The sequence below is a fragment of the Protopterus annectens genome, chromosome 4.part1 (assembly GCF_019279795.1).
Source record: "Protopterus annectens isolate FY-2018-M chromosome 4.part1, PAN1.0, whole genome shotgun sequence".
NCBI classification, from domain to species: domain Eukaryota; kingdom Metazoa; phylum Chordata; order Ceratodontiformes; family Protopteridae; genus Protopterus; species Protopterus annectens.
The window spans coordinates 667,758,557-667,771,365 of NC_056734.1; positions in this window are offsets into that span (position 1 = coordinate 667,758,557).

Here is a 12,809-nt window from a genome sequence, read left to right on the forward strand (position 1 = left end):
CTCAATGATAGGTCTGATGAATACTGAATACAGTGGAACAATGAATTCTTTGGACCTAGATGCCATACCTTCTTTTATAATTTGCACAATATAGAATGATTTTCTAAGACTAGAGAAACTGTCTATGTGTGTACACAACTCCCTGACTACTGGGTCAACTCTTAGGGGTGTGTTGTCAATACAATAGTCTCCAGGGGTGGAAAACTTCCCAAAGGATACTATTATGCATTTCTTGGCATTTAGTTTTAGTCCATGGCTCTGGCACCAGTTGTGTTTCTGTGTCAGCCACTCCTGGAGAACATTTGTGTCAGTAGGCTCTTCAATGACAGCTCCTATTTACAGTCAGTTGCAAATTTAGTCAGCCAGATTACCACTGACGTTGACCTTAACTTTAGAGTAGTAAACGCCAAAAAGTTGCACTCCCTGGACCAATCCCTGAAAGATTCCACTTGAGACTGGCTGCTTTGTAGAGGTGGACATCTCGATTCTAACTTTCTGGGTCCTGTCTATGAGTCAGCTGGCTATCCAATGGGTGACATAAGGGATTGTACCTTACTCTTAAGTTTGTTAACAATGACAAAGAGGGAGATTGTATCAAATGTCTTGGCCAGGTCAAGGTAAGCAGTATGAACCATTTTGCCCTCATACATTGCTTTGTTGACCTTCTCAAAGAAGTACACTAGGTTGAGTAGACTTGACCTGCCCTTGATAAAACCAAACTGGGTTGCATCCAGTCTCTGGAGGTTTCCTGTGTCATTATTGATCATTTCCAAAGATAATTATTTCCATGGCTTTGCATATGAGACTAGTGAGATTTATGCATCTGTAGTTTCCAGGGTCTGTAGATGGCCCACCATTATGCAGAGGGATGACTCTTGCTGTTCTCCATCCATAAGGCATGAAGCCTGTTTGGAAGCCACAGTTAAATAGCAATTCCAGTGGGCCTGATAGGTTATGTTTCATGCTATTTAGTCGGCATCCTGGGATATTGTCTGGGTCCATTGATGCAGTGCTCTTGTCCTTAGTGACAGCATTAAGGACCCCTTCTCTAGTGATAGCAGGGGGAGTTATATTTGATGGTATTTCCTGAGAAAAGATTGATGAAAAGAGAGGGGTAAAGTTGGAGCTGAATTTGTCAGCCAGAGGGTTTGCTATATCTTCTGGCTCAGTATAGGTGACTCTATTAACAATGAGCTCCGAACAAAATTGTGTATTGACTTTGAGGTTGTGGACATAGAGACATATGTCATAAAGAATGCCTTGTGGTTGTCCTTGGTCTGGGAGGTAATATTTACCTCATATTTGGCTTTGGTAGACCATATCTCTGCTTTGAGTTGTTTTTGTTTAGTTTGATGAGAATGCTTTTATCTTGCTGGGTGGTGCAGCTCTTAATGTTTGCCATGATTTTCTTCCTTCTGTTATACAGCCTATTGATGTTGTGACTCCACCAGGGTGGCTTGTTTTTTGAGTTAGTTCTGTACTTCTTCCTGGTAGGGACTATATATACAGTTATCAACATGCTTGTATAGGGTTTCAGTGAACAGTTTTGCATAGGCACTAGTGTTCTCGAGGTTTATGGGGGCTTGAAATTTTGCCAGGTTATTGCTTAATAATGAGAGGTCAGCCTTGCCATAGTTACTGAATATTACAGGTTTAGATGGAGTTCTGGGTTTTATTTTTACTTGAAAGGAGACTATTTTGTGGTCTGATCTTAGCAGAGAAGACATTACACTAGGGATTGTGCAGCACTCTCCCATATTAGTAAAGACCAGATCTAGTATGTCTGCTCCCCTTGTTGGTGTATTGACAATCTGTTCAGGGAGTTCTTGTTTACAAAATCCAGGAATCTCTGTGCCTGTACATTTGGTGTTGTATATAATTATATCATGTGATACAACAGTATGGGCTATAATGTAAAGTAATACAGACCAAAGCTATGCTTTTAGGCACAAAGACATTAGCATAGTTAAATGCCTGTGGACTATCTCAGGGTCAGTGGATAAGCCACTAGAAAATCTACAGAGCTGAGGGTTTGATCTATCACTAATATTTATCAGTAATATTCATAAAATGAATTTTACTTCTACTGCATGTCTAATACAAAGTTACTAATCCATCCACTAAGTAAGATGAATGTGCTATTACATAAAAACTGCATATCTAGATCTATGAGAATGGGCTTCCAATCATTACTCCTGCCTCACTATGAAACTTACTAGGACTCACAAGCAAAGAAGCAGAACTGTTATTCATCATTCTACAAGTGGTCCTTGTCTATGACATAATCTGTCAGATCATAAAGCTTGAACATTGTAGGTGCATTTCTCCATGTCATAGGTGTCTACTAGGCTAACAACCACTAGGTAGTGATATAAGCTGCGATAATAGCTTTGATTACCTGACCTAATATGCACCTTCTATCCACTGTACTTTATTGTTCCCAAATCTTTACCTACCTATGCAAATCAAATTTAAACAACTTCGAAACCTGTTTTAACAAAGTAGCCAAATTTGTCTCAAACCTACCCTACAGATCATATCACTGCTCCACTCTTCACCATCTCAAATGGATCAAACTCCCCAACTTACTATCTCTCAACCAGCTAATAATTGTTCATATAATCATCAACAAACCTGACAACTGCCCCGCTCTCACAGACCTTGTCCAACCATATACAAACCTCAGGTCACTTAGATCATCTGACAATGTAATGCTTAATGTAACTAAATCTCACAATTATCATGGAGACTCCTTATATTCCAATAGAATAGCCAAAACTTGGATCTCTCTTCCCCGCATATTCTAATTAATCCTGATACAATGTTAAACAACTACTAAACGAATATTACTCTAAACAATGGCTATGTTCGTGCACAGCTCCAGGGGAATTACATACGCTCTACCCTCTCCTCGTCTCTACTCTCGGTATTCTACTTTGCATTTCTTCCATAAACTTCTCCTCTATGACACATTAAACAGCTTACTCGGTCCTATGAGATAATCGATTTCTTTCTACTTGTGATTGTTTAAAAAAGAAAAGAAAGAAAAAATATTATGTGTGTACTATACATATTGCATATACATTCTCATGATTCTCTCCATACCTGAATATTGAATATTGTCAACTTGCTTAGATGTATCTTTAATCATTTAACTCTGTAAGTAATACTGTAATGTATTTCTTATCCTGTCACTGTGTTTAATTACGTGTATTTTTATAGCTTTTCTCCCTTGGTCTCCGCTGAAAATGGGCTCCTGGCCCAGTTGGACACTATCCTGCAATCAAATGTAACTAACTAAATAAATAAATAAATATGCTTCTTGCCACAAAACTAATCATCCAATTATTTTAACTGATCAAGCATTCTGATGTCCTTCTCGATCTTACCTACCCTGCTTATCTACATTGTGTACTCATTTCAAGACTCATCTTCAGTGAAAAGCTAGAAGTCATCGCAGAGGTGCTATTAATGAACCGTAAGCTGCATAGATTTAAGTACTGACTAAGATACACATTTGGTTCAAGTTCATAGTGACAGACTCTCTTACTACTAACAAACAGTGTTAAGACATTTAGTCTGTTTGAATATATAGTAAACTCTCACTTAACTGGCACCCATGGGGATTGGTAGATGACGGATAACTGTATTTTCTGGTTGCTTGAGAATTGCTATTAAAAATAGACTTGACAGATACTGTACATTATACTATACCATGCAGTACCATAAACACTGCATTCATTTGATTTTAATATTGAAATACAGTAATTAAAAGCCTGGCTGTATTTTTTAAACTTATATTTCTGCTAGAAAACATGGCACGCGGAATGCATTTTAGTGGCATGCTGAGTGAATTGAAATTGAATGAATTGAATAGAGAGAGAGAGAGAGAGAGAGAGAGAGTGAATACCTCTCAACATCTTAGAGCAAAAAATCTGCTCAAAGCCTAAAATGATGGGTGGAAAAATAGGGACAGATTTTAAATATTGCTCTTACAAACTTAGAAAGTTGACAGAATAATAGGTTTTGCATTAGTATGAATTTTCTGAAGGATGTGGAGTCTTAAACTCAAATGTTTGTCATTATTTAATGACTTCAGTCCTCAGCTATTTGCCAGAAAAGTACAGATTTTAGGAGGAACACCAGAAATAGGAGGCAAAAATCAGGACATTCTGTGAAAATCTGTACAGTTGAGAGGTATGAATGAATGAATGTATAAAAGCAGATGTGACTGTGTGTGAGAGATGAGAGAGATATAGGAAAGCTGAACAGAGTGTGTGTGAGAGATCGGAGACAGAAAGAGTAAGTGAATGCATGTATGAAAGCTGAAGACACTGTGTTTGTGTGTGAGGGATCAGAAAGAGAATGTGCAATCTGATGCAAACTGACTGCATTAATTTGATTTTAATATTGAAATACAGTAATTAAAAGCCTGGCTGGATTAATAATATTTTAAACTTATATTTATGCTAGAAAGCATGGCACTCAGAATGGTTTTCAGTGACACACTGAGTGAATTGGAATTGAATGAATTGAACAGAGAGAGAGAGAGAGTAAATACATGTATGAAAGCAGAAGTGACTGTGTCTGAGAGATCAGAGAAATGTATGAAACCTGAAGAGAGTGTGTGTGTGAGAGATTAAAGAGAGAAACAATGAGTGAATACATGTATGACAGCAGAAGTGACTGTGTGTGAGAGTTCAGAGAGATGTATGAAACCTGAAGACAGTGCATGTGAGAGATCGGAGAGAGATAGAGTGAGTGAATACATGTATAAAAGCAGAAGTGAAAGTGTGTGAGAGTTCAAAGAGATGTATGAAAGCTGAAGAGAGTGTGTGTGAGAGATCGGAGAGAGAAAGAGTGAGTGACTGCATACATGAAACTGAAGACAGTGTGTGTGTGTCTGTGTGTGTGTGTGTGTGTGTGTGTGTGTGTGTGTGTGTGTGTGTGTGTGTGTGTGTGTGAGATCAGAAAGAGAATGTGAGAGATTGGAGAGATGTATGAAAGCTGAAAAGAGTCTGAGAGATCGGTGAGAGAAAGAGTGAATGACTGCATGTTTGAAAGCAGAAGCAACTGTGTGTGAAAGATCAGAGACGTATGAAAGCTGAAGAGAGTGTGTGTGAAAGACCGGAGAGAGAAAGAGTGAGTGAATGCATGTATGAAAGCAGAAGCGACTGTGTGTGAGAGATCGGAGAGATGTATGAAACCTAAATAGAGTGTGTGTGTGTGAGAGATCGAGAGACAGAAAGAGTGAGTGAATCCATGTATGAAAGCAGAAATGACTGTGAGTGAGAGATCAGAGGAATGTATGACCCTTGAAGAGTGTGTGTGTGTGTGTGTCTGTGTGTGTGTGTGTGTGTGTGTGTGTGTGTGTGAGATCGGAAAGTGTGAGTGACTGCATACATGAAACTGAAGACAGTGTGTGTGTGTTTGTGTGTGTGTGTGTGTGTGTGTGTGTGTGTGTGTGTGTGTGTGTGTGTGTGTGTGTGTGTGAGATCAGAAAGAGAATGTGCAATCTGATGCAAACTGACTGAATCAATTTGGTTTTAATATTGAAATACAGTAATTAAAATCCTGGCTGGAATAATATTTTAAACTTATATTTATACTAGAAAGCATGGCATGCAGAATGGTTTTCAGTGGCATGCTGAATGAATTGGAATTGAATGTATTGAATAGAGAGAAAGAGAGTGAATGCATGTATGAAAGCAGAAGTGACTGTGTGTGAGAGATCAGAGAGATGTATGAAAGATGAAGAGTGTGTGTGAGACATCAGATAGAGAGAGTGAGTGAATACATGTATGAAAGCAGAAGTGACTGTGTGTGAGAAATCGGAGAGATGTATGAACGCTGAAGACAGTGTGTGTGTGAGAGATCAGTGAGAGAAAGTGAGTGAATGCATGTATGAAAGCTGAAGTGACTGTGTGTGAGAGATTGGAAAGGTGTGAAAGCTGAAGTGAGTGTGTGAGACATTGGAGAGAGAAAGAGTGAGTGAATACATGTATGAAAGCAAAAGTGACTGTGTGTGAGAAATTGGAGAGATGTATGAAAGCTGAAAGTGTTTGTGTGAGAGATCAGAGAGATGTCTGAAAGGTGAAGGGAGTGTGTGTGAGAGATCGGAGAGAGATAGAGTGAGTGAATACATGTATAAAAGCAGAAGTGAAAGTGTGTGAGAGTTCAAAGAGACGTATGAAAGCTGAAGAGAGTGTGTGTGAGAGATCGGAGAGAGAAAGAGTGAATGACTGCATGTTTGAAAGCAGAAGCGACTGTGTGTGAAAGATCAGAGACGTATGAAAGCTGAAGAGAGTGTGTGTGAAAGACCGGAGAATGAAAGAGTGAGTGAATGCATGTATGAAAGCAGAAGTGACTGTGTGTGAGAGATCGGAGAGATGTATGAAAGCTGAATAGAGTGTGTGTGTGAGAGATCGAGAGACAGAAAGAGTGAGTGAATGCATGTATGAAAGCAGAAGTGACTGCGTGTGAGAGATCGGAGTGATGTATTAAAGCTGAAGAGAGTGTGTGTGAGAGATCGGAGAGAGAAAGAGTGAGTGAATCCATGTATGAAAGCAGAAATGACTGTGAGTGAGAGATCAGAGGAATGTATGAACCTTGAAGAGTGTGTGTGTGTGTGTGTGTGTGTGTGTGTGTGTGTGTGTGTGTGTGTGTGTGTGTGTGTGTGTGTGTGTGTGTGTGTGAGATCGGAGAGAGAAAGAGTGAGTGACTGCATACATGAAGCTGAAGACAGCGTGTGTGTGTGTGTGTGTGTGTGTGTGTGTGTGTGTGTGTGTGTGTGTGTGTGTGTGTGTGTGTGTGTGTGTGTGTGTGTGTGTGTATCGGAGAGAAAAAGAGTGAGTGACTGCATACATGAAACTGAAGACAGTGTGTGTGTGTGTGTGTGTGTGTGTGTGTGTGTGTGTGTGTGTGTGTGTGTGTGTGTGTGTGTGTGTGTGTGTGAGAGAGAGATCAGAAAGAGAATGTGCAATCTGATGCAAACTGACTGCATCAATTTGGTTTTAATATTGAAATACAGTAATCAAAAGCCTGGCTGGAATAATAATATTTTAAACTTATATTTATACTAGAAAGCATGGCATGCAGAATGGTTTTCAGTGGCATGCTGAATGAATTGGAATTGAATGTATTGAACAGAGAGAAAGAGAGTGAATGCATGTATGAAAGCAGAAGTGACTGTGTGTGAGATATTGGAAAGGTATGAAAGCTGAAGAGATTGTGAGACATTGGAGAGAGAAAGAGTGAGTCAATACATGTATGAAAGCAAAAGTGACTGTGTGAGAAATTGGAGAGATGTATGAAAGCTGAAAGTGTTTGTGTGAGAGATCCGAGAGATGTCTGAAAGGTGAAGGGAGTGTGTGAGATCAGTGAGAGAAAGAGTGAGTGAATACATGTATAAAAGCAGAAGTGACTGTGTGTGAGAGATTGGAGACGTATGAAAGCTGACGAGAGTGCATGTGAGAGATTGGAGAGATGTATGAAAGCTGAAGAGAGTGTGTGTGAGAGATCGGAGAGAGAAAGAGTGAGTGAATGCATGTATGAAAGCAGAACCAACTGTGTGTGAGAGATTGGAGATGTATGAAAGCTGAAGAGTGTGTGTGTGTGTGTGTGTGTGTGTGTGTGTGTGTGTGTGTGTGTGTGTGTGTGTGTGTGTGTGTGTGTGTGTGTGTGTGTGTGTGTGTGTGTGTGTGTATGTGTGTGATCGGAGAGAAAGAGTGAGTGAATGCATGCATGAAACTTAGCTGTGTGTCTGTGAGACATCCGAGAGAGAATGTGCAATCTGATGCAAACCGACTGCGTGAGTATGGAGCACGTGTTGACATTTTAGCGATTTGACTTGTTTGGTTTGACTTATTTTTAGGTTGCGGAGAAAGGGAATTTATTTGTATCTTATTTTTTTTAAACTCTAAAACTCTAAAAACATAAGGTATGCTTCTGCGGGGGGGGGGTGAAAGTGCAACACGTGATAAACTGAATTGCTCATACTGTACTGTATTTCACTTTTTTTCTGGTTGCTTGAGTTGCAGTTAACTGAGAGCGTACTCTACTTTCTTGGCCAATCTAATACTGGTTATCGGTTTACTCCCCATTCAGTTTATAAGTTCATAGGTTCATAGGTGTGTACTAGGCTAATGGCCCTGGAGCCTTTACAAGCCTAGCCCGTAGGATTACCCTGGCATCATGCCACCCAAACTTAGTTCCTAGTGCCTCTGTCGAGTAGAGCCACTGCAGTGATCCCCAGGGTGAATTTTCTATTTCCCATCCTCTCATCAAGATTTCTCTTGAAGAAGGCCAGTGAGGTGCTCTGCTTGACATGTATGGAAAGTCTGTTCCATAGCATGGGCAGTCTCTGGGTTATGAACCTGTCCCTCCAGCATGTTCTGTTGATTGTGGTAATGAAGTTGAGGTCTCTGGAGCATGTGGTATGGAGGGATTGGAATTTCTTTAGATGTAGCATTTCTAACAGAGCAGGGTCAGACATGGCTTTGTAAGTCAAGCATAGATCGCCTCTAAGTAGATGATATGAGACAGAGAATCGCTGGAGTTTTTTAAGTCTGTCCATAGAGGACAAATGTTTAAGGCCTAGGATCCTCTTTGTGAGGTACTTTTGCGGCCTTTCCAGTTTTTGCAGGGGTCTAGTGAGGTACATGCCAAATGGGGCATTGTACTCAATGACTGGCCTAACGAGGAAAGAGTAGGGGGAAACAATGACCTCTTTCTTCCTGGATGCAAAACCCTTAGTAATAAGATGTGCCACATAGAAGGACTTTCTGACCACAGTGACAATGTGGTGGGCAAAAGAGAGGTTGCTGTCAACCTGTGGTCCCAGATCTCTTATAATGCCTTCTGTGTTCAGCGGACTACCATCGATGTGGTCATTCATGGGAACTGGGTTTTTCCCAAAGGGGATGATAACACATTTTTTGGCATTGAGATTAAGGCCATGGTTCTGACACCAGTCGTTGGTCTCAGTGAGACCTTTCTGTAGGATGTCAACATCACTTGGGGAGTTAGTAATAGCTCCCAACTTGCAATTGTCTGCAAACTTTGTCAGCCAGAGTCCCTTCATCTTGGCTTGGACTTCAGAGAAGCAGATACCAAACAGGTGAGGACCAAGGACTGAACCCTGTGGGACTCCACTCGTGACTGGTCGGCAGTCTGACTTGGAGTCAGCTACTTTTACACTGTGGGTTCTACCCGTGAGCCAGTTTGAAACCTACCTAGTGATATAGGGGTTGATGCCTAGCTTAGTGAGTTTTTCTATGATTCCTAAGTGGGGAATAGCATCAAAGGCCTTGGCCAGACCAAGGTAGGCTGTATGAATCCACACTCTGGTGACTATGCTGTGACCATAAATGAGCAACAGTAATCCAGTTCACTTACCCACAGCATACATAACAGTTGTTTGTTCTTTTTAATAAGGTAAAATGTGTTGCCCTTTGAATCGACAATTAAGAAGTCAATTCACAGTTTAAATTTCCTTCGGGGGCATATGTCTACAGCTGTTTGCATTTGTCAGCTTGCCAATGCTGTTAGCCTATAAAGTGAATCTGGTTTAGAACTTCCCACTTTACAGATATATTTCCTGAGTAATTAGTGTGTAACATTTAATGGAAAAATAAGACACGTAGACATATTATATTGAGATGGTTCTTGAAATGTTTACTTCTTTTTCTTTTAACTTAATTACATAATAAAATACCCAGATTTATAACCTTGACACTATTATCTCTTATTTGCAATTCACATTCTGGTGTATCACAGACTAGTTGACTGGAAAGTGATTTATAAATGTAGACTTTTCAGGTTTAACTTATTATTTATAGTTATTATAAAATACATATTTGTATATATATATATATATATATATATATATATATATATATATATATATAGGTCTACCTGACAACGTCGAAAGCTTAGAATGCCGACAATGAGAACACTGACGTCAGAAGATTGACAACTGAGAAGACCGACGGATGAAAACCCCGATGCTGAGAACACCGACATGGGAAAAGGCTGTGTAAGTATGCGGTAGTAACGGACGTTAGGGTGCAAGTAAGGTAAGTGTGCGATATTGACGGTCTCTAGGGATAAGGGTGGGTTAAGTGAGTTAGGGTTAGGGCGCAGGTTAGGTAAGTGTGTGGTAGTGATAGTCTTTGGGTTAGGGGCGGGTTAAGTGAGTTAGGGTTAGGGTGCGGGTTAGGTGAGTGTGCGATAGTGACGGACCTTAGGGTTAGGGTTTGGGTTAAGGTTGTAGATAGTTGTGTATGTGAGGTTTAGTGTGGGTTTGTAAGGATTTTGGTGTGCTTGTGTTGTGTGTGTGCTTTTTGGACAGGGGATTTGTTTTGTTTGTTGATTGTCGGGATTATGGTGTGTCGGGCATGTGAGGTTTCGTGTTTGTGAACTGTCAGTTATGTGGTGTCGGTGATTTCATTGTCGGTGTTGTGGTGTGTCGGTGTTGTCAGGTAGATCCATATATATATATATATATATATATATATGTATATATATATATATATAGATAGATATTTAAGCATCCTATTAATTTTTACATCCTTAAGATTTTAGGTGGACTGAGCCCTGCATTCTATCTTTGTGGTATTAACCTTGTAGAAATTTTTAAGGAAAAATCCACCTTCCTTATTGTATATCTGTAGATTAGGGAGAGTGTATATGTGAGAGAGGAAAGTGACTGTGTGCATGTTGAGGCAATTGAAGTATGTCACATCAAAACACACAAGCTCTAAACATTTGTAATTCTAATATGCATCAATGAGTACATGCAGCCTCTAAGCCTATGTACTTGAACATTTGTGTAAATATGTAAATATTGAAAGCAAGTGTTTCTGTAGAGGGACAAAACCTCCTGCATCACCACTGTGAGTCTTTGCTCTAAACATCCTCTTTACTTAAAAATTTTCACTGTAGAGATGTGCCATAAGAATGAAACAGCAATTATTCATAAAACATGAAATAACTTGCCGTTCTCTTTCACCTACTCCTCAGTCTTTGAGGTAAATTACAACTTATATTTTGAGGCTAAATACATCATTACAATAAACAGTAATCAATCAGAATATGAGAAAAACAATGTTCAGTGTCCTAAATACAACTAACACCAAGCCTTGAATAAAACACCTTCCCCGACAGAGTTATCTAGGTGACATACACAAGCAAACAGCTAGGTGAGGCTTAGGAAGTCAAAGTAAAAGAACTCGAGCCCTCTCTCTCTCTCTCTCTTTCCCTACATATATATATATATATATATATATATATATATATATATATATATATATATATATATTTATTTATATATATGGATCTACTTAAAAGATCTGAACACAAAAAAAGTCAACATGAAAAACTCCAAGTTCACTGTTGCACAGAGTAAGAGGATGTTTCTAAGATACTGCAATTTTGCTGTGTGTGTAAAGTGATGAGATCATACTTTTGCAATCACATTTAGAATAGAATTATGTCATAGACTGCATTTCTGCCTAATTGCCTAATAAAAATACATACCTGTCACAATGTGTAAATATTACTCTATCTACATTCCTGGTCAATCAAGAAAGAATATCTACAGCCTTGTCATGCCATCTTAACTACGTGTTATTTTATCATCATCAAAGTTATTAAACTTACTCTAAAGTCACTATAATCAGTGCCTTCAGTTTTGCATTCCATTCTCCTATCCTCTGTCGAAGTTCTTGCCATATCGTCTGCATACAGCATCTTTATTGATCTGTCCTCTCCATCTTGTTTGCTGATGTAATCCATCACCAGAATGAATAGGCAGTAGGCTCAGAGCTGAACCCTGATGCACACCTACCCCCACTGGGAACTGCTCTGAGAGCTGGAACATTGTTCATACTTGAGTTATTGGGTCCTTGTACACAGCTTGCACTAATTCTAACAATGTTTCTGGGACTTCGAATCACAGCAGGACTGCCAAAATTTCATTCTTGGCACCTTGTCATATGGTTTCTCAAAGTCTAGGAATGCCCATTTGGACTCTCCTCATCTTTAGCTTCTTGTTAACTATCTGTCTCACTGCAAACATCAGGTCAGTACTGCAGAATCCAGATATAAATCCAAAATGATTATCTCCCATCTTACTTTCAACTATAATACATGTTCATTTATCAATCACCCACTCCAGAACTTTCATGCGACAGGAGTTTGATACCTCTGTACTGCCCACAGTCATGAATGCCCCCTTTGTTTTAGAACACTAGCATTAGTATACTTATTCTCCAGTCATCTGGGATACGCCTTTCTCTCCACACTGCCATGAGTACCCTAAGGAGCCATTTCTCCCCATTTTACCCAAAATCTTTATCATATCTTCTGTGACTACATCTGAGCCTGCTGCTTCCCCTGACTTCATTTTCCTTAGTGCTGTTTTTAACTCTTCTGTAGTGAGCTCCTCCTCATCTCTAATTGCAGGCTTTGTCTGTGGAAGTACAGCTTCTGTAGGGTTTTCTTCATTCAGAAGCTGCTGAAAGTACACTTTCCATCTGCCTTTGATGTCCTGTGGACTGGTAAACAGGATGCTGTTGGCATACCTTATGAAGGGTGCCTGACTGTCTTCTTTATCTTTCTGTCTTTGCCTTGCAACCTGATATAGTTTTGTTGTGCCATCTATTGAGTCACATTCCAGAAGATGGTAGAGTGCCTCTGATGCCTTGTTCTTTGCTATTGCAACTCCTTTCATAGCCTCTCTGTTAGATAACCAGTATTTCTTCCAAGCCTGGTTCATCTTTTATATCTCCCACTTTTTCCTTCTTTCT